General features: G+C 44.2%; 1 protein-coding gene across 2 annotated transcripts in view; it reads left to right on the forward strand.

The window, feature by feature from the left end:
- LOC143896975 (uncharacterized) overlaps positions 1-25,099 on the forward strand; it is an 82,694-nt gene that overhangs the window by 17,892 nt on the left and 39,703 nt on the right. The window contains exon 1 of one of the 2 annotated variants that reach the window (XM_077405204.1): positions 14,019-16,228. The exons of the other annotated variant lie outside the window; for it this stretch is intronic. The gene's annotated coding sequence lies outside the window, so the exon portion shown is untranslated. Of the gene's footprint in view, positions 1-14,018; positions 16,229-25,099 lie in introns of those variants that run through there. 2 annotated transcript variants of the gene reach the window in all.

Below are 25,099 nucleotides of genomic sequence, written 5' to 3' on the forward strand. Positions count from 1 at the left end.
TATATAAATACTGTAACATTTTTTAAAATTTTCATTAACAAGTTAAATTTAACATTTTAATTTAGCTCGATAAATATATTATTAAACTAGTCAACGTTGTTATATAAATTACACAATTGTGGCGGTTTTACATCAGCTGCACTCATGCATTATTCCTCATCTAAAGGCACATGTCGCGGCATTATTTCATGCCAGTACTATCGCGTTGGTACCTCGCTGATTATAATTTCTTACTTTGCACGAGGGCCACTACGAGCATCCGTTCGCCACAACAACGCTATTTATGCCACTTGCTCTCTGGAAATAGTCTCACTGGCTGACTTCCAGATGGTATTTTTCACATCCACGTTAAGCCTGTGGCGCATAAGTTAACAGAGCGGCGGACAATCGATGACCCATTTGACACACGCACAATGCAAAAAACGTGAGCGAAGGAAAAACAACGTTGCCAATCGGCCGGGGTGGAATCAACTTGTATTTTAGTGCGAAATTTATTTCAATCGATATTCGTGGATTAAACTGAAAATTTGAATTCACTGAAATTAATTACGTATTATCGAGAATAAACTTTTTTTTTTTTTTTTTTTTTTTTTTTTTTTTTTTCTTCCTATAAAGATTGGTACCTACTTTCATGAGGCGAATGAAAGATAGAAATAAATCAAACGTACTCGAGTAATTCTTAACACATTAATAATTATAATTTTATTTCTTTCTGCGCATAATCTTTCTCTATATCTGAACGTAGATTGACGAATTAGGAGTAAAGTTTGTAATTGATGTTTCTCACATTAATAGATGTGAAATATTTCACAAGTTTAACTTATATATGGTTGTAATTTTCTCTTGACTCGTCTTTATTATTGCAAAAAATTTAATATTGTAGAAAACTATAAAAATCTCAGGTTTAGAAAAAGATCGTATATAAACAGTATTATAACGTTCGCCGTACTCAACGTTTAATATCATACGTCTTGCTACAGCAATATACTACTTTCGCTATTTGTATGAAAAGGACCGTGGAGAAAATTGCTCCAAATAAAACAGCCACGATCCATTAGAAATCTCAAAATATTTACCTCATACTTGTCAGACTATTCGTCCATTGAGTGATCCATCAAACAGTAAAAAATATAAAACACATGCTAGAAATATATTATCCCCCTCCCCCTCAAAGAAATATATCTATTTTTTTTTTATTTATTTTATTATTATCTTAACGATTGTTTCGCCCAGGAAATTCTTTCTACGCTACGAATCCGTAAAACACGCATGCGGGACCTAAGTGTCTCGTCCACCCGGGCCCGGCAATGACTTCGAAGGTTTATGCAACGCACGCGATTGGAACGGAGCGCGGCGTCGAAGAGACACGCGTATACATCGTCACGTAATGCAGATATATAATAATAGCTCTAATAATACGGCGAGGTCGTTCTTCCCCAATCTCTCGTGGATCGCGGGTCTCGCGGCCGTTACGAGACACATCACGTTGATTTAAATTTCAGCTGTATCGCCAAGCGGCGCGACGATAAATCACCATAGCGGTGTTTTTCGCACCATCAGCATCGCCGCGCACAAAGTGCCGTGAGAGCTGGCGAAAATCTTTCGATTTTCTCTTCTCTTGAACGGACACACGCTCGCGATCTACGCGGGTTCCATGTTCGCTCGACGCAACAAAAAATGATTAGGAATTTATCATTATTCTTTATCTTGTCATTCAGTTATAGGATATTAAGAGACCGCTCGCGCGATATTCTCCGTGATATTTAAGACAATAATTAATATTTGTTCGCGACATCAATTTTTCTCATCGACCGCATGGTCCATGATTGTGAGCTATATCTCTTTCGCCGCGTTCGTTGTGTAATCGACGTGGCATAGCCAAAGACAACAGAGGCGTTACGCATTCCGTTACGGAATTGTTTTCGCGCTATATATCTAAAGTCCGATTTTTCACGGGGTTTTCGCTATGGATTTCGCGCACGCGTACAGATTTATACGACAAAACGCGGCTATTTGCACATACGGAATTTATCCAATTTAATACACTGTTAAATTCGTAATGCCAAATTATATTCAATTTGAGTCATTTTTAACCATTCCTATATATCTTACTCAATACGTCGTTAATTTAACTGATTGTGAAACAATGTTAATTCAACTAAACCAATGGAGTTAAAATAATAAATTTCGACATACATATACCTACATGTTAGTTAAAAATAACAAAATGTTATCTAACTCAAGGTATTGGTTTAAATTTCATCCTTAAATATTTAACGGTGTAGAAACACGTGATTTCTGTATATGTTGTTAATTTAATTTTAGTCCGATACTAATTATAGATTAACTGTGTGATTATAGCCAGAAAAGAGGTACTCTTTTCATATATGTATATTCAGCAAGTTTCGCATTGTTGCCGCGCACGCACACACGGCACGCATGCACCAGCGGAGTCTCATTCACGCTGGCATAGCCGGTCACTCGGTCGGCCGTGATATTCCTGGGATGACACACGGCGCGCACCTTCGCCTCGTCGGAGATGAGACCTCTCTATTTATAAATATGGGTCGACGTGGCACTCTACGGTGCGTTTCGCCATTATTATTACGGCTTCGAGGGAACGCGCGGAAACAGCGACAGATAGCAGCCGGGCCGTCGCGCCACGCCCGCGCCGGATCGATCTGAGATTTTTGGATCAAACGTTTTTTCGCGTTGTTCAAAGTTCTAAAGATAGCGCGCGCGCGCGCGCGCGCGTGACTGCGAACGCCGTTGTCAATCTGGGCGGCGAATTAATCAGTGGGGCGAGTGGAATAGCGTTATCTATCGGTCAAAGATAGAGGAAAGAGTAAACATATGAGATATACGTTCTTGTAAACATAAATAATACATGACCCGTCTCATATGCGCATTCTCCAAACTTTCGTGTTTTTTTTCTCTTCAAAGAAAGTTCCAGTTCTATTTCAGTATCTCGGTTTCCATCCCATCTTATATCGCCAGGCATTGGCCCCATTTACGACATCCGATGTTATTTAAAACAATGTCTCTGCAACAAATTCTTTCTATATTTATTGTTGTCGTCGTCGTCGTCTGTATTGTATTATTGCATACGTCGGTGTGTGGTCGCGGATGAACTTTCTAAACGAGTTACCTCGGCCGTCTTTGCTCATCGCCATTCTGCCGGGCCATCAACTTTCGCAGAAGTGACGGCGGTCACGAAGCGTACCCTAAAGAAAAAAGAAAAATATATTCGCTCTAATTCGCTCGGCGCGGTTATATTTTACGCCGTCGGGTAGCGGCAACAAGGTTAGCGTAGTCCTCGAGGAGTTCTCGTCAGTCGCATTCGCTCGTAACTGGAAATTGCACCTCTGCTTCGCGCGTGAAGGCACGAGGGACGGGCGTTGGGCGAAAGAGTCATGAGAGAAAGAGAAAAAGAGAGAGCAGCTCGTAAACACGATTAAAAGGGATTGGCACGAATTTCGCCGGGCGGGTTCTCGTTGAAGCTCGGGAGATTTCTGGAGTCTTTCCTTAAGCCTATTAAAATGCCGAGTAGTAGTAGTAGCGGCGTTGTTTTTGGCACTTCTCGTTTTGGCGTTACGCGCATCATTTAATCCGACACGACAAATGTACTTGCTTCTTTTATCGCTCGCTCGTTCATCCGTGTTCATTGTGCTTTTGCAAAAAATGGAAATTTTTTTCATAAATCGATGGATGCATCAAGCACGCGCGCGCCGGCGTGTTACGATAATCGGAGCTCGCTTCGTTAACGTCATAATTATTAATTACATTTTTTTTATTACTCGACCAAAGTAATGTATTGCGGTAAAATTGATTGAATCCCATAATCGAATAAAAGATAAAGCCTGTGTTGTCCGCACGTTGCGTCTCGTCGAGAATTTTATGAGACATTTCTAACGGAATGTAGACCATGTTTTCACATAGCGAAACCATTGTCAAAAACAAACAAGCGGAATCTGGCTTTTGTTAGTGCGTTTGACGAGGAGGATGACAGAAACCATCGAGTACGAGGTACATCGACGTGCAATCGTCAGAGAGAACCCTGGTGTGCCTACACTGCCTACATGTTTCAATCTCGCCGCGAGGCGACGCGGAACGGAATGCGTATTCGTGACATTTGAAGGGGTGGTCTTAAATTAAAACGGTCAGAGGAGCTGAGTAGAGCGTTAAAGAACGCAGCGATTGCCACACCGCTGCTTTTGGCTGTAGTTCACTCTGAACGACCGCCTTCTGCTTCTTCTTTCTCTTCACCATCATCTTCTTCTTCTTTTTTTTCTTCTTCTTTTGCCACGACAATATGTTCGATTGACCAATCGCAAGTCTGTCTGGCTTCCCATACATTTTTCGGTATTTTTAGAGCACCGATATTTTTAGAGGAGCGTCATAATTGCTTTAACGCCGATTTGATGAAAAATATATTCATGCAACGTAATGACAGATTCATTAAATTTCTTTCCATATCAATTGATGTCAATCAAATTAATCTCACTGACAGTACATGAAGTACCTGTAACTTTAGGCTATCTGTTAGACAAAGAAACTGATTTATCGAATCTTATTTATCAACAGAAAAGAAACCTAGTCACTCTGTTCATAATGTCATATAGCTCATGCAGATTAATATACATATGTCAGCAAACTGTTATAGTCACATTTTGCAGCAAAGAAACTGCTCTTTCTGACGTAACAGTAGCGCCACGTTGTCTGCTATTTTATCTCTAATCATGTGCGACCTCGTGCCCAAAGTAAGTCGATTGAAAATACATCGGGGACAATCGTTAAAAAGTATTTCGATCGCGTTGAAGGGAATATTTAGATACCATATGAATATATTTTTATTATATTTTTTTTATTCTGCAATATTCGCGTATAACGTGTAACGTGTATAAACCATTATAAATGATTCGAAGAAAAATATTTTTACAGCCTTTGTGATTCCAACCATAATTGTCGTGTCATAAACGTTAAGGATGTTCGCAATACGTAAGGGAATTAATTTCGATTTAAGAGCGTCGTTAAAGTTCCGGATTTATATGGACCGTTTACGAGCAACTCTTGGAAATTGTGTAATGGACGGCGAATAATTATGGAAAACGTCGCGTGAAAACGTGCCATCGTAAGAAAATTCGTAATAAGTGATGTCGTTACGCGCTGAATTAAGATACCCGCGTCCGACTGCGAGAGAGAGAGAGAGAGAAAGAGGCAGGCTAATCGTTACCGGACTATTCCACCACTATCTAGCCGCCACCCCGCTTTTATCGCTCTGCGCTTTATTGCACATCGCGGCTGGCTGCTGCCAGTAGCCAGTACTATTCCACTGGATCGAAGAGTCTTGCCTTTTGCGCGTTTTTTGCAGGTACAAAATGACACTTTGCAGCATCGCCGTGAATTAGATGACGTACGTGTTATCCTAGCGTAACGAGCCGTGACGAAACAACGAAAATCTGTCAGCGTCGACTTTATATTCGATCAAATCGAATTTGTTGAGACATTATCAAGGAAACGGGACATCGTAAAAACATCATGCGCATTCCAGATTGTCGTAATATGTTTAGAAAAATTGCGAATATATGAAATATATACGCGTATATAGATCTTTTAACTGTGATTAAAATCGATGTTCGATCCTTTTTTCTCTACTCTCTCTCTCATGGATGATTACTTATATATCCTGAATTTAATATACCTCGCGTGCGATATCCCCGCGTGTGTACAATGGAAAAGATGGGGCTAATAAGAAAACAATTGGCTTTACGAGAACGTGCTCGCGGTACTTACCACAATATTGTTGAAATACGTAGCTAATGACATAATTTCCTTTCGTAGGCGCTTAACAATAGACGCATCGCAACCACGTTACGGGCTTATTTCCTACTGTCAAAATTTATGACACGACCGGAAGGAAAAAATTCAAGGACGCCGATCCACGTCGCGCGACGGACGATATGGACGAGGAGAGGGAGTCGACACGCCGCGCTATAACGTAACATCGTAAATTATGCTGCTGTTACGTCGACGACGCTTATGCCGTTGCGTTAAATAATCGCCAGGACGACTGCAAGCGTGCACCAGCTCAAGGTCGTTCACGCGCGGCGAGAACGCAAAGTTCGATCCGTCTCATAATAACGTATCAATTAAACTCTCTCTCTCTCTCTCTCTCTTTTTTATCTAATTAAATATATGTCTTTCCGTGTACGCGTCTACTCGTTACGAAGGCACGAATTAATAATTACCTTATTATGCTCCATTTTTCACACTTTGCCGCGATCTCTATCTAACAGATTTACTGTTATACTAATTTTGGTTACTGTTATGTCAATATTAATAACGCTGCTGTTAATTCAGCGGTCAATAATCATAAATGTAACGTTATAAACAATTAATTATATATAACTCATGATACATTCTAATGGAAATATAATTTATAATTTATATTGCAAATTATATTCGCAACAATCTTTTACGTATTTGCAATTAATACACGATAAACATTGATTCAAAGCTAATTGATGCAAAGTACGAGATAATTTGCACATACCTATTGAAAAGATATGCTATTTTGAGAGATCAGAATTCGGGAAAAAAAACCATTTGTATTACTTTGACGAATGATCAAATTAAATAATTGCGATCGACTTGACGCGTCGCGATACAACTTATATCGTCGTACGGATCGTTAGAAGCCATCACGGACACCGAGAGGTACGACAAACCGTATAGTAGTTTAATCTATTTCTCGTACGAAATAAATCGAGTTTTATCGCGTCGATAACAGTAAATGCCCGGCCGTGAGAGCGCCGGACTACCTTTCAATAAGAATTCGTTAGTCAGTTCTGGATTCGTTATCACTTGAAAAAGTAAAGTTGAAAATCGTATCCGCTCTCGATCGCGCGCGCGAACGAAAAGTTTCTTTTTTTACATATTTCTTACCATGCAGGAAAATATCGTTCTACCTCTTTTTATCTCACACATTTGCAAGCTATATCTTATTACGAGTTCTGCTCGAGGGTTGGGACTCTTGAAAAGTTTCGAGTATTACATTAGATGAAGTGATCGAAAGAGTTTCGAACTCTTTTATTACGTTGGTGGAAAACGTTTGTCCGTTTTTGCATCGCAAGTTTTGTTATTAAACAAAGTTGGAAAATTCAAGTTCTTTGATGGAAAGGGAATACAAAAATTTCTCTTATAAAACTAATAAAACAAAATGCTGAAGCTCCTGATGGCGATTTGTCGCATCAATTTTGCTAAAGTTTTGTTCTCAACTTTATTCGACAAATATTACGAAATTTACACCATCAACACGCGCTATATTTTCAATTAATGTATATTTCTCTTACCCCGTATAATTATTAGAGATCGATAGACGAATGAGCGAAGTGTTTATATCTTTGTATCGCCAGGTCAAAGAATAAATATTTAACAGAGACGTCAAAATGAGTTGCGCCGCTAATCTTATTTTCACGCGTACGTTCTAACTCTGCTCTTTCGCGCCTTTCTTCGACTCTACGCAATTGCCGTTAAATACGAATTTCGTTAATTTCGCACTGGTTAATTGGATCCGTCACGTTTAATTGTGTCGCAAACAATCCTTCGACTAAACGATGCATTGTACACTGTGACCCACTAATCGTGGGACCTTGGACGCATTGGACTGCCGCAGGTACCGTTTATCGCAATATTTCAACGTTCGAAGGTCGATCGGCAACCGATCGATTTATTAGCGCGAGTCAAGTGACACATCCATAGATGCCAATGGTAACTTTCCTTTTTATAGCTGTCGCGCGACACATCGCTGCTCCTACTTCATCGTTTACACCTCGCGTTGCAGTATAACAAAAATAATTCAGCGCCAAAGTAGCATCTTTTATTAACTTTGTAAAATTATTAACAAAGTCACCAATTTGTTTTATTTTATTCAAAATAATTTTTGTTATATGTTAAGTTTCTTTTTGCCTCAAATAATTTCGCCGTCTTAACGTACGGAAAAAACACAAACAACCCTCAGTCGGAGTCCGTCTAATAGGATATAATTTAACGGAATTGTATTCATAAATCTAAATCGATACAGATGTTTTAACGAGAAGCTCTTAAAATCTGGCAGATTACGTTGGCGTCGCCGTTAAACGATCACCGAGTTAAAAGAACGTTTAATTAATACCGAGTGGCGCGTTGGTATCAACGTCGTTAAATCGCGAGAGCGATACTACGCTCCGAATTACATAAGCGACAAGCAACGGCATTCGCCATGGTCGTTTTCGCGAGGAACCTCGCGGTGGGAGCCCGCGCGCCGACGCGACGAGAGTCAAGAGCTCGGTTGCTCTCTGATAAGTATGCGCCAATAATCGATAATCGCATTTCAGGTTTGCTGCATGATCGCGCGCTGTTATATTCCTCTACGCTCGACATCACCGCTCGATGGATCGTCCCGTGTCCCGTGTCGGCGCGGCGCGTTTGTAACACTTTTACTTTTTATCGCCAACGTCCCCGGGCGCTTTCGGAATTGCTCGGAATGGAGGGAAAAAAACCTAATTTTACCAATGAATTTACCGCGCGATAAGAGTCATATCTCCCGTGCGTTTCTCGTATTCGTCGCATGCAATCGGCGGCCAAATCGTTGTCGATAAATTAGCCATTTCCTCCGAGGCAGTTTACGTATCAATCTACATTTTTCCGATATAAGAATCGTTCGAGGTAACTAATAACTTTTAACGTACATTGTGCCTTCGCAAAAACGGTACGAACAAATTGTTCCGTCGTTATCGCTTTTGAAAAATGACGGCATCGCAGTTACTCGAGAACTCAACCAGCGACTTATCGCTATTTTTCAACGAGGCTCTTTCCTTCCGTCAGATATGAATAAAATAATAAGTTACAAAAATAACATTGTCACGCGGACACGATGCTTCAACAATTGCGAAATTTTGTAGTTTGTCCGCCGTTGTTCCCGTTTATGAATGGCGAGAGAGATTCTATTAAAGGTTGTGCGGGGAAGGCGAGAGGTGGCCGGTCGGCTATTGAAACTCGCCGGTCGCCGCGCCGTTGCGTTGCGTTGCGTTGCAGTCTACGCGCAACGCTCGCAATTGTACCGCCGCGCCGTTGCGTAATCCGCCTCGTGAACGTACGCGTACGCGTATCGCGCGGGCCGTGCGTGTGAGTGGCTGCGCAAGAAGGTCCCGAGATGACCGTGGCCGAGCCGGCATACGCCGGTAATATACTGGTTCTGACATGGCCCCCCGCGTCTACGTGCACACGTGCGCCGCATCGTGTTCCGCGCGCGCAGAGTCGGTCAATTTCGCGCCATGTGAGGCCATGCATGATGCATCGCGGCAAAAATGGAATTCCCCCTTCGATCTCCTTCGAAATCGAAAAAACAATGATTACTATATAATATATAACAATAAACAGTTAAATCAGTTAGCGGAAAAAATAGGGATGTTAGAAATTTATAATGTCAATTTTTTTAATTTTTGGAAAAATATGAAATTATAAATATATGAAGTAAACTTAATAGTTCATCAAGTACGTACGTAATGTAATTGCGTAAAAGAAAATCGTACAATTCGACTTTCTTTTCTAACATAATAAAAATTATTCTTTATTCTCAGTTTGTGAAGAACGTGAGATACACTTTTATATCCTACGTGATGCGATATGTCCATTTATCGTATATGAGGATTACGATATTTAAATTCTCACAACGTAGTTCCCTCAAAGACAGAAGCACGATTTAATATTATTGTGAATATATTAATCACCACGCGGAGAACGCGTACACTTTAAATTCTATAATGCAACAGACGCTAAACGCATCCAAGCTTATTGTTATAGTAGCCTCGCCGGAGCAATTCGATGACTTGCTCGCATCGTCACGAGAGGCCGACGAGAGAATGCTTTGTCATTTTGTAACAGCGCGCGATTCAGCAACTTTGCACGGCAAACATCGCTCATTTAGTGAAGCGACGATGCAGCAATAACTGCAGGAAGACAATGACGAGTGGTGACCGGTACTCCGGGATCTGTTCGACGAGCGCTCGTGGAACCCAGGACCTTGAGCGCGAGCGCTCGCTCATTGGTACGTCCCTGGGCTGCAAACAGGAACACGACGATTATCCGGCAAATGAATGAAATCGAGTGAACCGACCGGCCGGCGGCCGGCGCGCTCGCTCTCACGTACGCGTGCAACCGGCCGATCCGAGCGGAGCCGAGCCGCTTGAAGAATGCGTCTCGGGTCTGGACTTCATGAATGGCCAGTGCGTACTCGCTGAAGCGTGGCCTCTCGCGTTACGTCCGAATTACGCACGTGTGTCTCAACATCGCGCGATCCGTTCTCGTCCTGCTGTGAGTCCAGATTGCCGCGCGGGTTTCCGCCGAAGCCGAACACTGCCGACATCATCGAGTATCCGACGACAGCGATATTCGTGGAATGAACATGAAATGTATTTAAATTTTGTAATAACACCTGGAATATTAAGTAACTAAAAGCAATCAAATCTTTAATAAGTTTGTCCGTCGACAGCTTTTGAATAATTTCTACAGCATGTTTATATGTACAAGATGAACCATAGAACATTCGTCTGTGCTATTTGCGCTTCACAGATCGTAAAATATTAAAATATGCTCGCGTATTATATATGAATGTCTGCGTGCACGAAGTGTGCTCGATCACTCCCTCATTGTATATAATAATCTCGATATAAGATAAAATCTCTCTCTTTCTCTTCAGAAATAGTCTCTATAAAATTCTTCAGAAAGAACAGATAGATATTTAGGATCAGCGACGGGTTCAATATCCGTTTCTGGATTCATTCACTGTCTTGTTCTGCATTCGAGCGTGAGAATTGGGATGAGACAATCGAAAAGAGAGGACTCGAAGGTCGTAAACGCTTCAAGTTTGCGTATGTCACGTATACATATACTTGCCATGCTTCCGATACGATTACGTTGTCGCGTGGTCGTCGTTGTCGTCGTCGTCCGGTTCCTTACGGTTCTTACGCAACGCGCGTGTAACGCGCGGATATGATTTCCGTTCATGGCAGAAACGCCCCGTTCCTCTCGCGCGTTGCGCGGTATCGCGTTACGTAAGACGACGCAAAACGAGACGCATTCGTGCATGCGCTCGGATCTGCGCACCTTGCGACAATCGGACGTTCCGAAACGATGCGTTTCCAGCTTGCACTTTCCGGTACTTTCCACGCCGTCGCCGCCGCGCCGCCGGCCGCGTCGGCGAAAGACTCTCGTTTTTATTTCTTTAATGAATAATTCAATGGAGCTGGAACGTTAAATCGGAATCGTATCACATTTGTCTCATCGAACAAATATTGTTGTTATGTATTGTCTTGACAACTGGATAGAATTTTGAGGTTTGCGTTAAACTCTTCTTAAATTTTTGATTTCATTTCGTCATGATTATCAACTGTGACTTGAAGATCCATTTTTATTCCTGGATAATTATTTCAGCTTAGATTTTTTTATGTTGCGCACCGTACCAAATATGACTCAGTGAAGTTAATTTTTTTATGTCGATATTAATAATAAATGTTGCGTCAATTTAGAATGCGATCTTAACGTGCGCGATTATGCTATGCCTTTCTTACAAACGATTAATACCGGCGCTATCGGCGCAATACGATTACATTTATCGGCTGCAGGGACTTCACGTGAGTATTGAATGAATCACAATACGCGGGTAATCTTGATTACACGCGATCGAGCATTTTTTCGTATTTTTTCCGATCGTGCAAAGATTTGTCCGCGCGCAGAAAAGTCGATCGTTTCTCGAACGCGGATTAAACGAGCGCGTGAGGCGAGACGTAATCACAATTCGAGTTATCGTCGAGCGTATAAATTTCTGGCGTGAACACGGTGGCGCAAGTGAGAGACGCGGGCATGTATTATTGTCTCGCGTTTTACGGCCGTGAAGTGGCCTTATCGTTTGGCATATCGTTTGAACTGCAATGGTCTTATCTTCGCGCGCACTCCTCACAATTATTCACGTACTGGCATAAGCAATACACCCGCGTCGCATATCGAACGTTTCTTTCTATCCGTTCGTTTCCTCCTCCGAATCATTTGCGACTCGGCGATGGTCGAGGCGCGCCACGATTGCACTTCGATCACGCGACATTTGTCTTTCTTGTCAAACATGATTTTCATATTCATGATTTATCTTGTATTCTCGATCTCGCCGAGATTATTCGCATGGTCATGATCGCAGCGTGTGGTTGCAGGCAATTTTTAAAACTCTAATATTTGCGCCTGCATTCCAGACGACAGAAATATTTTAATCTTCGCGATTTTTCTGTTTATTTCCTTTTTTTTTTGTTTTTTGTTTATATCGAGCACAAACTGAAGCCCGTCGAAATGCGCACGTGACCCACGTTTGCATTTCGACACGCAATTGTTACGTGCAAATATTTTGGCATTGCCTATATTCGCACGCGAGAAGCTCACTTCCCGCATCCCGAAGCGTATTTTTTTACCCCCGTTTCTTTTTTTTTCGTCTCGCCTCCCTTGCTTGCTTGCCCGCCGGGCGATTTCCCTCAATTTATTTTTGTCGCGAGCGCGTGCACGCGGAAAAAATGCGCGTTGCGCACGAATACGTTGATGCGGTTGATGAATCTCTTTCTCTCTCTCTCTCTCTCTCTTTCTCTCTCTCTCTCTCTCCCCCCCTTCTCTCTTTTTTCTCCCGATGGCATCGGCGGATAGCGGATTGCCCCGCGGAAACCAAATTGCAATATCGCGAGGAGAAAATCGGTCGAGGCATCGACCCGTTATTTTTCGTATTTGCGGAGGGGGAGAAATGAGAGCGAGAAAATAACTGATGCGGGACGATATCGGCCGCAGCCCCGAATCTAAATTGGTCGGCCGAAGCCGTTATTGGAGATACTAAACATTCCCCGGTTTGACGAAGGGCCCTTAATAGTCGTAACTACCGACCCTGCGGGTAGGATCGGCCCTGGGACGACGCTACGATCGCAAGAAAGGTGGAAACCGTATACGCGATGTATACGGGCGGCGGAGGAAGACGTGAGCGGAAGCGCGATAAGGCGGCGGCCACAGCGGGGGCTCCGTTAAACGTGATATACAACCGCGGTGATGGGCAGCGCGATGCGCGATACCGCGAACATCGCGCGCGCGCGCGCGCGCGAGCACGTGCCTGTTTTTCCACGGCACCTTCAACCCCGTAAAATGTGCGGTGAAATTTTAAGGATGAGCGTGCGGACGCACGACTCGCGCCGTGACGGCGAAATTACCCGACGATTTCGGCCGAAAAAAAAATAGAAACACTGTACCGTTGTTGGTAGCTCGTTCCCACGACGAGAGCGAGATCGTCGCTTTTACCTTATTACGTGCTTGAGATACCCGGGACCGACAAGGGACGTCAAACTGGTGTCCGTGGAGCTGTCAATTTTGTTATTCGAATCGGAGTAAAGACCGCCGCTAATTCCCAGTGAAATCGGTTGCCGATATCTACCTACCCGACGTAATTTCGTCGAGTAAATTAAATCGCTGAGATGTCGTTTAAACCTGCGAGTTGCGACTCAACCGTATACACGTGCGGAAGCGTTGGAATAATTTTACATGCCCGCTTCAACGCGAAATCACGAACTATGTGTTGCTCACGCCGTCAATTAATATTACGCGGAGCGTGCGAACAAACAACACAACAGGATAAGAGCGGTAAAATCAGAAAACACCGCGCTCGCTTCCCGGCGAACTTTCCACTCGAACTCTCCGCGCTCGCAAGATTATATGCGCAAACATCGCGCGCGAGTACGGGACGCAATCGCGGGTCGCGGGCGTGTCGGTGAAAAGGTGACTCTCTCTTTCCGTGTTCCGCCTCGCGGAGGAAGGTTTATCGCGTCGAACAAATCGTCGGAATGCTTACCGAGACCACGGCACGTACCGATGCACGTCTCGACGATACCGCGATCGTAATCCGAGGAGCGTCGCTTTCGCGTCATTGTCCCCGCTCGTGGCGCGAACGCGCGAACGACAAAGGCCCCGGCGCGGCGGGTGAAATGGCGAGCGCGCTTGAGGTGCGAGTTAACGCTCGCGCGACACAAAGCGCCGAAACGATTTTACAATTGCTTCCGTGGCGAGCGTGTCGCGCGCGCGCGCGCGCGCGGAGCACGGGATTCCCTCGTTATCGCCAGACAGACAAAACGTCTCTCCGCCCGTACCACCCGCCGCGCGAGTCGTTTCTCCAGGTCGGCGTTGAATGTTGAATACAGGGCGGACATCAAGTCGGCCTGCAATCACGCGCGCGCACCTTCCGCCTCCCGCCTCGGGTCTTAGGTTCATCGCGGAAGTCCCGATATGCATCTTCTTCCTGCGCCCGGTAATTTTCCTCTCGCGTTCGCGAGCGCCGCTTTGACTCGCGCTACTTGCGGCGGCTCTAGGCCAAGTCGCGGCGGCGGAAAATAGAAATTAAAGAACCCGACGCGACACACGTCTACGCGCGCCGCGTTGCTCGTTCACCCGCTCGTAGTGGCTCGTACCGTAATGCAAACTTGCGGTAATCCTCTCGCGCTGTGTCGTAGCCGAGTTTCGAACTTAGTCTTTCGTGTGATTCATTGTTCTGCGGATTTATTACACTTAGCGTTCCTCTTTCAACATATATTTCTGCAAGGCATATCAAAATACTCGTGGCACGCCAAGTTGTGAAACACGAAGCTTTAGAAATCATAATTTTCCTGTCAAGCATACACTGATATTCATAATGTTATACTCAATTTGAATCATTCCTATATATGTCGCCACTGCTCCTACCTCTAAGTTGTTAATTTAACTAAATCAATGAAGTTAAAATAATAAATTTCGATACACATGGTGGTCAAAAATAACAAAATATTATTCAACTCAAGGTATTGTTTAAATTTCATCCTTCAATATTTAAACAGTGTATTTGTATAAAAAAAATATTAAAAATTTTTGTATATCGTGTGCGTGTGTCAAAGTTAAATATATACATGTCGAAATGTAACGAGAAGAAAAAGAAAAACCGAGATATCGAGACAGAGAAAGAAAAAAAAAAAAAAGCAAGGTAGATAGAAATAAATTAAAATTTTATTTCCAAAAAAAATTCGAGGACAACACAGACAGCACACATAGTAAAAGTCGGGATATAATCAAAAATTAAAGATAATGGGTAAAGAGCGAAAGAGAGACAGAGAGAGAGACAGTGTGCGAGGCGTGCACCGAAGCGGCAACGAGTCAAGCGCGCTCGCCGAGAGCGAGCGGCCGACGCGTCGCCGGACTCCGGAGCGGAACCCCGCGTCCTTGCCAGCTCCCTACTCCGTTCTGAGTTCTCTTCTCAAAGAGGGGGACACCGACCATCCCTACTGCGCCAGCCTCGCCACCCTCTCCTCCAGAGAGTCCCACCACTATGCCGCGCTATGTAAGAGCCCGCACATGTTACCCCGCGTTCCAGTCTCGCAGCGGCACTCGCGAGCGTTGTTTCGCGCACTGGTCTGGTAACGCGGTACGGACAGATCGCCTGGCGGGCAGGAAGGGGCGATAAAACGCTCTTTCTCTCTCTTTCTCTCTCTCTCTCTCTCTCTCTCTCTCTACCTTCTCGCGCGCACGGGGGAACAGCGGAGGGAGAGAGACACCCACGTAACCACCAGACACTGCGCGCACAGGTACCGAAGAAGGGAGGGGGGAGGCCCCGGTGTGTATGTGCATTGTGCGCGTGTGTGTACGTTACGTGTACGCGTGCGCGCGCGACGAGTTCCCTTTTCAGTGCCTCGCGCGGAGCCGCCGCGACCTCGTCGTCGAATCGCCACGTTCGCCGAAGACCGAAGAACAGTTTTAATCGGGTGGAGTGATAGGAGGAGAGGAACGGTCCGCCGCCGTTTCCGTGCCCACTCAGCATCCCGCATTAGCGCTCTTCCCTCTTTCTCTCATTTTATCCCTTTTTTTGCCCTCCCCCTTCATTTTTTTTACTTTTGTACGAATCAACTCGGCTCGCCTCCTCGACGCGTGTGGAATTACCTCGAGTGGGAAGTACCTGCCTGCCGATTTCAGACCTGTCCATCCCTCGTCTCGGCGCGAGTGTTTGAGAGAGTGTGAGAAAGGAGGAGGAAGTTCCGTTCCCTGAGGAACTCGCGCGGTGTGGATAAAAAAATCGCGACAGGTGCGAGGAGAAATTGAAAGGAACACGACCTTCTCGTCGTCGGGATAGCGGAGAAGACGTGTTATCGAGAAACACGTGAGTATCCCGAGAACTCCGAGGTGCCGATCGTTTCGCGGGCTCCGGCCTTCCGAGAGCTCCGAGGTCTCCTCGCGGGATGATCTTGACACGCGCGCGCGCGTGGGTGCGACGAGACGCACGATGTTGTACGTACGCGTCGCGTACCGCGCGTTCTATTTTTTTTTTTTTCTATTCTTTTTCAAGAACAGTCGAGAAGGCTACCGCGAAAGTCGCGGAGCAAAGCCGAGCAACGACGCGATCGTTAATGTTATTGCGTCGTCAATCAATGTTTGTTTAGGTTGCCGATGGACTTCGAAGCAAAGAGCGATCTCTTACGCGGGAATTTCCACGATTCTCCGTTTTTTTTTCGCGTGATTTTTCGATTCGCGGAAAGTTGAACTTGCGACGAAATAGATATTTATTCGCGCGGGCGCCACTCGATACCTCAACCGCGCTTATCTCCTCGGCTTGTCACCCATGAATGTTGATAAGCTCGCGACCAAACTACAAACTTTATGTAAAATTACGACCGCGGACCAAATTAATTGCGCAGAAAGCTGACCGAGTGACATTTATCGCTCCGAAGACTCGTCATCTCGTTGCCAAACTCCAGTTCGACAGGAATTTCTGGAGCGCCGCGAAAAATTGGCCGATCGAGACTAATTATCCCGAACGGCGATAGGCGACGGTTATCGAGAAACTGTCAATCAATTGTTATCGTGTGTCCTTAGTCGGCATCCTGCGCGTGTGGGACGTGGGATGTACAAAACTGTTTCGCAGTTTCACGATACCGATCTCTAAAAATAATTAGAAGAGGCGCGCTTAGTTTCGCGCGAACTCGAACCGCTCGACCGAGTCGAAAATTCGCGAATAATATCGCTCACGACGGAGGCAAACTTGCCGTCACGCGCGACGTGGGACGTGGGTGCGTAAGCAGTCGCGTCCTCGCACGCGTGCGATACGACGCGGCGCAGCGTGATGCCGTGGCGCGCGCATGCACGCGGTCGCGTGCTATTACGTGATGACTAGAGCGCGCGCGGCGCGGCTCGAGTTCCGTGCCACGCCGACGACGTATGTAGGTACGTACATACATATCTGCGTAATACACCCGTCGTCGCCGCTGCTCGATTTTACTCCGTTCCGCGGCCGCAATTATGTAGCGCAAGAACAGGTGACGACAGTCGCGGCCTTGATACCATATATCGCGTAGCTTCACGAAAAAGACATAACTGTGCTGAACGTTCGAAAATCCTCTTCCTGCGAATAGCTTTTAAAAACTAAACTTTCAATCGCACGAAGACTCGAGTTGCTTCGAAGACTCGTGTTTTAATATCTGAAACGTTCACAATACTTAAATATATAAAGTGCATGATCTAGATCTACAAGGGTAAATCAAAATAATAACATAAAAAATGTCCTCAAATAGAAAATATATTTTCAGAGCATTTAAAACTTCCAATATAAATATTATATATAAGAATTTCGGAAATTATAATATTTGATAAATGTTTCTCGAGATTTTCGCTCTATATTTGAAGTAACTCGATGCATCTTGATCGCTAGAAATAATGCGATAAAGTTGAAACGGATAAATTACTCTTTTTATTTAATTCTTGTCTACCACATATATCGTAATTTTCGCGATGGTAGACGAGTTATAATCGGGTGAATTCCGATCGTATTTTTGCGATTTAGTTATCAAGATAGGTATAACAAAACTCGTTCATCCTGCGAGACGCAGTCAAATATGATGTTAAATTTTCCTATTATTTGTTCGTTAAAACATCTTTGGTAATGAACGCAAAGTGTGACTTAATTTATCAGCGTGATACTAAATACGGGCAAACCACTGGTGTATTTCCGCCTCGCTTGTATCGGAATTTTTTCTTTCACGCGAGCGTGAATAGTTTAGGTATCGAATAACCGGTTTACGCGAAGTAACGCGGCGCGCGGCGTGCGCGCGGGAGGAGTGAAATAAATCCATTTCTTCCCTCGATCCATTTAAATTCGCTTTCCCTCTCGCGGATTATGAGACAGCAAAACATACGCGCGCCTGTCGTCGGTTTAAGGTAGTCGTCTCGTCAGGGCATGTATTAGATAAAGTTTTCGATTTCGGATTTTATATCAAATTATATGATCAGCTTTGCAGTCGATTTTTTCTGTGGCTCCTTACCGACTATTTACTCTAGAAAATCGATCTCGAAAATCACAACGTTTGCATTGCTTCATACAGACGACCAGAAAAAGAAGGCTCTATCACGGTTTCAATCACATACTTTCGCATTTTTCGATTAGACGAAGTGAGAAAAAACATTGCTTTTTGTACATTAGATTTCGAAGAATCCGATGCAACCATAAAATATATAGTTTACCGGAGATATTTCGCTGCTAATTTTTTAGTATATTTTAGTGAAAATGCGGTAATCGAGCAGACATTTTTTGGTCGAGGTGAGGTTGGGAAGACTTGGCTACGCCGCTGGCTAAATCACTGTAAGTTGCAGGTTATGGGGCTCGTCTTTCTTAGCCGACGTGGATAGTGATTGACACCCCTGTCATGCGTTTTGAAACCCTTTCTCAGTACGTGTCGAAATTCAATCGAAAAGGAGATGATGACTTTTCTCGACGACTCGCATGATCAGCCGATCAAAACGGAGTCAAATGAGAAAAATCACATAATTTGGAAAAAGTAACATATACTTTGTCACGTATGAAATTTTACACCATAACTCATAAAATTATTTTTTCCTTAGCAAAAATTGCCTGAAACATATTTCTGAACGTGAAAACCTATACAAACAGTCACATGACTAGCACGTAGCGAGACGCCTACCTTGAATTTTACTCACTTTACACGCGAACGCGGTCATTACAGCGCGAGTTACGTTAAAAATCGAGAGCGACGAAAAGCCGGTTTTTACCGTCTCGCCTCTCGCGATAGCGTCTGCTATCAAGATACACGTGTCGACATACGCGACGGTCACTCGGCGATCACTCGGATCAACTAATAGTGTCGTTCGCTTTCCAAAGATATCGCGCCATCGACTTATCACGCGACGTGATAATATTCTCGATGGTTCTTTGCAATATTATTATTTTATGCCACAATCCGAGTGACTCATTTAACGAAGATGAAATGTGACTTGTTTCACGAAAGTGGAAATTTCTTTTCTCCGATAAACGGCGATCGTAACGAGAATGAATCGCGGGCACTGACGCGCTCTCGATGCGAGCTCCGCGAGCGGATACGCGAATTTATTTGCACAGCTGGTACACATACATCAATCGCGTTACGCGGTACTCGCGCGTGTACTCGCGTCCGTTCATTCCCACCGCGTTCGCGGCACTCGCCGGCGTTGTCTCTGCCGGAAAAAAAAGGCTTGATGTACCGTAAATTCCGTTCGGCCGCGCCGAACTCCGTGCGTGCGTTGTTAAAGCATTAACGGGATAACACGTCGCTTATCGAGTAAACGCTCGGGATCCGCGCTATATGTATACGTATATCTCTTCGCGGCGCGTATACGCGCGCGCTTTTCCGGGAACTGGAGTGCAAATTGCTCGCCCCGCTCGACTACCGAAATCAGATTAACGTCGATTTCCCGTACACATCGATCTTCTCCGCGTTTTCTCTTTCCCTATCTATCTATCTTTCTGTCCCTTTCCCCTCGACTTCTTTCGTTTACCGCTGTAAACAACCGGGCGCACGTCCTGACCGTCCGTCACGGAATTAATCACAGTTTAATTGGAAAATCTCAGCGCGCAAATACCGTCGCCCGTGGTAGGCAAATACATGGGTCGTCGGAATCGGTGGCAGTCACGTAATATATGCGAACTGCATCGCCCGGCTATGTCGCTCGCGCTGGCGAGTCGAATCGATCGACCCTCACTCGAGGTACACGAAAACAATTTCCCGGCGCACCCTTCGAGTGATCTTTGGGCGCATTATCGAGAACATCTCGGTGAACCCCGCGATCTTTGATCGCCAACCGCGATGGGACGGTTTTAATTTTGGCGCCATTTAGAGAGAGAGAGAGAGAGAGAGAGAGAGAGAGAGAGAGAGAGAGAGAGAGAGAGAGAGAGAGAGATACACCGTCAGCCGTAATTATAATTAAATACTATATAATTATATCGAACGCATGTAGAACGAACCAAAAAGAATACGTATCTGAACCTGATTACGGTAATAAATTTACTTTATCTAATATAAGTGCAAGCCTGTGAAGATATCGCATTCACTCCGACGCTTCTCGGATGCTATACAAAGTATCAAATCGCTATAACTCGGCGTGAAAGTCAAGCGTCTTCGACGTGATATCATGGAAAGTCTCTTTCTCTGTCTCTCCCTCTTTCTCTCCGTTTGAACGGCAACTTTTTCGTTCTTGAGCCCGAGGAACATTCTCATCCATCATTGGCAAATCGCTACTCCTAGGCGACGTTTCCGCCTGAGAAGCGCGAAATATCCTTTTGTGCAATGTGACGCGCGCGCCGGTGTAACTCCAGCAGGAGATTATTTCACGCTCTGCTTTTCTCTCTCTCTCTCTCTCTCTCTCTCTCTCTCTCTCTCTCTCTCTCTCTCTGTCTTCCTTGGCGGTGCCTTCATTAATTTCGCAGCTGCTTTGCCTAAGAATAACATTGTCGAACGAAAGCGGAATACCGACTCGCACTCCCTCAATAGAGGATCGTTAATCTTCCATTCTTGCGAGAGCCGCGGCTCGCAAGTCCGCTTTTCTGTCTCCGTTATATCGGTGAAAGGGTTATCGCCGCATTCTTCCTTTTCGGATTACGACGACGCGTATTTTGCGTCAGCGCGTCCCACACCGATCGATCGACGATCATCTCGCCCGAGACTTATTTGTTGATTCGAATCTCTATTTACAATTGATATATTTCATATTTATGAGACTCGCCGACAATCTTTTTATGCATGGAGCATTAAAGGAATATTTAATGCTCCATGCTTTTTTTTTCTTTTACAGACATCGTAGATTCGGTGTCAGTCCGCGAAATTACCTCATTAAATTCGTATTACTGTCTACGCTTGTCATCACACTGTCACCGCACTTGAATCCAACATTTTTGCATAATAAATTCCAATTAGATGATTATGACATCGTATCGCAACGCAGAATAATAAATTCAAGCACTAAAAATTCGAATTCTCGATAGATATATTTACGTATTAATTATGATTATTATCGTGTCGTGAGGAACACATTTTTCAACGATTATTGATATTGACGGACGAGACCCGTACCTTTATTGAGGCAGTAGTAACCAGAGAAACGAGAGTCGATTGGACGACCGTCAAAGCGAATTATGAAAATTGTCGGAAGTTTCTGCGACCCGAGTTCCGCGAGTGTTTTCATTGTGCGCGACGTTTTATCCGCTCGTTGTTGCGGGCGGCACGCTGCATTAAGATCCAGCAGGTTGTGACGCGAGCGAGCTTTATTGATTCGTAGAATCCCAGCGCGGGAGCCCAAATGCACATAGTTACACGGATATCTGCCGCATTTTTATATGATTGCTGAAAATCTCTTAAATTATAATTTCCTCGGTATTTCAAAAATTATCGAATTTGAAATGATTCGAAAATGATCTTTGAGCGCTGCACGAGAGTCGGAATAAAAATTTACGCCCGATATACGAAACGTTTATAGAAAATAAACTTTGAAAATTTTTCAAGACGAAAAAGAAATTGTGCAACTAATTACGGAACATTTATCACGTACGTTATATCATACGGAATCTATAATCTCGATAATAAAGGAGCGATTAGGACTTGATAAAAATTCTCGGAACGCGCGGAAATTAAGCTGACAAGTACTTGACGTCGTCGCGCAGCTGTCGCGACAATCACGGCGATATATAATGCGAACAATGTAATAGCGCGTTCGCAGATAATATGCCGACATCACCGCGTATTCTGTACACAGCGCAAGTCCGTACCTACGAGATTTCGGCATCGTCGGCTTGCACCCTCGACTTGCTTGAAGAGGATCTGGATTTTTGATGAGTGTGGAGAAAGCGGAGCGAAGTTAGAGAGAAGAGAGTTCGTTAAGGGCCCTCTCTAAGGTGAAACGACAGGGTGGCCAAAGGAATCTTCGGTTGCCCTGTGGTTAAACGTAATTTTAACCCCTCGCATCAAGGAACCCTGGTTTCCTTCGGCATTTTCGGCCGCAACTTATCCTCGAAGTACTCTTACGCCGCTATTTCGGCGGCACAAACGGCAAAGATTTTCAATTACTTCGTTACTTCGTCGCGTTTTCGAAGTGTTTGCGAGACTTAACAATGGCGCGCGCCATTTCCTTTTCTCGCGATATTTATTTATCGCGCGTCGTCCGATCGCGCGATTTCGCCATCGTCATCGCCTCTGTTGGGTATCGATTCGACGACGTCGTGAAAAAGCGGCGACTCGGAATAGAAAGGGACAGCCGGCTCGGAGAAATGCCAAACGGGATGCCTCTCGAACGCAGCAGCCGATGATCGAGCGACCTACTACCCCGTTTTCCATGCGATTTGCGAGATCCAAGTTCAAAGTGGTTGGAACAAGTCGTGCGTGGCGAGCATTATTGGCCGCCACGTTAGCCGTATAGGCATGTATATCGCGGTTAATATCGAACGAAAATGAAATCGCGCATCGCGTGAGATCCCTATGTACAGCGGTCTAAAATTGGCGCGCCTGTATGTGCGCAAGGTTGAACAAACACGATCGTAATGGCTATTTCAAGTATGAACGCGGTTAATTGGAAATAATATCTATATATGAACTTACTAACTATCGGAATTTGTATCGCGTCCTAATCGCCTCTGTTGAAATTCCTTTGGAATATAGCGTCAACGCAAGCGGTATATCAGGTGAAATTTCACGAGTCGCAGCGTTATCACTTTTTTCCTTTCCTTTCCGCTAACTCATACGCGCGAGCGTTCGCGTCACGAGTTACAAATATCGGACACAGATAACGAGTCTCGTCGAAGCCGACGACGATTGTTTGAACAATTTGTCAGCGTGAGCGTAATACGCCGTAGTACGACAATCGCGAGTCTTCGGGATTAATTATGGAGCCTTGAAACACAGGCACGTGGAGCTCTAACTATATGTAATTGCCGCGATCTTCGCACGTGTCATTGTCGAGTATATTATTAAGACGGCGAATGCCTGTTATGCTTATTGATAAGAATAATGATATTTGAATGCCGTAATTACTACGTTAATTGCAGTATTATCGTGAGATAATTGGAGTACTATCGCGAATTGGAATACTTAGCTGTTTTATTTTATTGTTAACGAAAGTGTCGATGTCAACGAGTACGATGATAAAATAATAATTATAATATTAGTCTCACAATTACATGGTATAATTATAGCATGGGACATATGTCATTCTACACACTATGACGTATAATTATATTGCTCTTTCCCCTTTGCCAGCTGAATCGATATTGTTGCCAAAGGCTCGAGGATATGTTGCTATATAGGATATATTGTTTTAAAATCGCAAAAAGATGGCAACGATACGCCTTTGTTCGTATTGCGGATATTCCATCCGCATTACGCTCGAATATTCAAATAGCAATTATTCGGACAATGACCTCCGTAATCGACACGCCAGCTAAAAAAGACGCGTTACCGAATATGTCCATGTGTACAACGTACGAACGTGTACAACGATTAAAACATTTATATACTACGGATATTCCGAGAATATACTTATTTGAATTGTGACGCTCGATTCGAGTAAGTTGTCAACGTACTACTTGTATCTTATCTTCACCTGTTTGCAATATCTTTCATATCTCAAAGAAAAGTAGGAGATAATTGAAGACTGGAAATGTTTAACAAATTACAAATAATTCAATGTTGTTAATATTGTCCGAAACAGCGTAGTTTGTACCTCAGAAAACCGTAGTTATTTTCGAAAAAGCGAGTCTTTTAAAAAATTTAAAGAAGAGCATCTTTTTTTTCTGCTGATGGAATTAGATCGTTGTCACATTGTTCTTCGCGGATAATAAATTGGAAGAAAAGCAGGGGAAATGTCGTGTGGCGGTATCCTCTCAGACTAGACGGAAGTCATTAGCAGCGGCACTTAGAAAGCACTACAAGAGCTATAACGTAATCACATTGAGTAGAGGAGCATCTCGCGGATGCAACAGCCAATCGACGTGCACCTCCGTGATTGTCTCTATTCGCGGAAATAGATTCAACTTTATCAGTTGCGAAAATGTTGCGCTGAGTGGAACGGTATGTATAGTCTTCGGAATAGATAACTCCCGCGGAGGGCTTAAGGACTCTCGCGTGTAAGAACCGATCGATGGATATCAGGAAATTGGGATCGCCGGCGCATGTGATGCTTAAATCGTGTACATTGTCCTCCTTGTGTGTGCTTGCTCTGTCGGTCTATCCCGCCCTTCGGTTCCGATCCAAAGCCGCGACTGCGTAATATCGGACGCTGGTGGGCGACGTTAATCGCGATAAAGCCATTATCGCGATGACCGTCGTGCGCGTGCACGCGCATAAAGCGCCGCGATAAACTCCCGCTCGGATGAATAATTTTCACCTTGTGCTTGGTTTCAAAAATAAGGCAGAGGCTTTCGGCGGAAGCGCCGTATTCGTGCGAGGAAATTCTGCGTTCCGCAAATTGTCGCAAATATTGAAATTGCGCGAATGTGAAAGAGAGAAATAAAAAGATAGATACTTATATTGGCAGAAAAGTTATATACACGTAATCGTAAGTTATATATACACACCTAATTTCAAGCCGAATTATAACGAAAGCATTAAAAATTGTTTTATTATTGTTATTGATCCTTTTATAAATAAAAAAAAACGATCGCAATGACGAACAGCGAAAATACAAAATGTGCAAGTAGATAATGCACGAACTTGAAGATTTT

Source organism: Temnothorax americanus, unplaced genomic scaffold, assembly GCF_048541705.1.
Source record: "Temnothorax americanus isolate GAGA-0224 unplaced genomic scaffold, ASM4854170v1 Scaffold2, whole genome shotgun sequence".
Classification (NCBI taxonomy): domain Eukaryota; kingdom Metazoa; phylum Arthropoda; class Insecta; order Hymenoptera; family Formicidae; genus Temnothorax; species Temnothorax americanus.